The following is a 1,510-nucleotide window of genomic DNA, read 5'->3' as shown; positions in this document are numbered from 1 at the left end:
AGGAATGGGGCACCCAGAACTGGGCACTGGACAATGGGAATAGGACATCCTCCAGTGGGAACCTGGCACCAGGAACTGGGCACTGGGAGCCGCGCACTGGGCATCCCGACCTGGCACCCAGTACTGAGAGCTGGGCGCCCAGCACTGAGCACTGGGAACTGGGAATGGGCACTTCCTGCACTGGGAATGTGGCATCCAGCACTGGGCACCTGGCACCAGGAATCGGGACTGGGAACCTGGCACTGGGCAGCCAGATGTGGCACCCAGTACCAGGAACTGGGCACTCAGTACTGGGCATTTGGCACTGGGAACAGGGCATCCTGTACTGGACACCCAGCACTGGGAACTGGGAATGGGGCATCCTACAAAAGGTGCCCAATACTGGGAACCTAACACCAGGAATCCTGCGCTGGACCCTGGGCACCAGGAACCAGGCACCTGGAACTGGGCACCCTGTGCTTGCACTGGGAACTGGGCACTAGGCAGCCAGACTGGGCACTGGGAACCAGGAACTGGGAACTGGGCACCCAGCACTGGGCACTGATCTGGCACCAGGCACCCCAGTCTGCCCACTGGGAGCCCTGTGCCTGTTACTGGGAGCCAGTTATTGGGTGCCTCATCCTGGATTCCAGATCTCCCAGGTGCAGTGGACACTGGTGGGAACAGAGCAGTAACTGGGGAGCCTGGACTGGGAACTGGTTGCCACCATTACCCCAGAGCAGACAGTGGGTACTGGGAGCCTCAGCTGGGGCACTGGGATACCCTGCACTGGGAACTGGGCAGGGCGCACTGGGAGCCAGGTGCCCCTTACTGGGAGCTTGGCTGTGTCCCAGTGGGCTCTCAGCACTGGGACTGGCTACCCCAGACTGGGCACCAGTCATGGTGCATCTGAATGGGTCTGGGTGCCCAGTATGGCACAGCTAGATGGCACTGGGCACCCAGTATGGCATGGGCAGGCAGGACTGGGAGTGTATGCCCAACATGGCACAGCTGGGTGGCACTGGTTGCCCAGTATAGCACAGATGTGACCGGGTGCCCAGTATGGCATGGCCAGGCAGGCAGGACTGGTTACCCAGTATGGCACAGCTGGATGGAACTGGGTGCCCAGTAAGGCAGGGCCTGATAGGACTGGGGATGGACTGGGCACCATCACCACTGGCTCAGTGGCCACCAGCCCCCCAGAGCAGAGCCCAGGACACCGGCCAGGCACAGCCAGTGGAGCCACGACTCTGTGGGAACCAGGGTGTCCCAAGGGTGGCACATCCCAGGACCAGGATGTTCCCAGGCGTGTCACATGCCAGGACTGGGGTGTCCCAGGGGTGGCACATCCCAGGACCAGGGTTTTCCCAGGGGTGTCACATCCCATACTGGGGTGTCCACAGGAACATCCTACTGGCATTGGGCTGTCAGGATGGGGACCCTGGAGGTGGTGATGCACCACAGGGCGACCCCACTCACAGAATGGATCAGACTCTCTGGTCTAATTTTGCCTGGTTTAATTGTTCCAGGA

This window comes from Corvus brachyrhynchos, unplaced genomic scaffold (genome assembly GCF_000691975.1).
Source record: "Corvus brachyrhynchos isolate BGI_N302 unplaced genomic scaffold, ASM69197v1 scaffold67, whole genome shotgun sequence".
Taxonomy (NCBI): Eukaryota; Metazoa; Chordata; class Aves; order Passeriformes; family Corvidae; genus Corvus; species Corvus brachyrhynchos.
The sequence above is the reverse complement of the archived record's forward strand: the minus strand, read 5'-3'. Positions refer to the sequence as shown.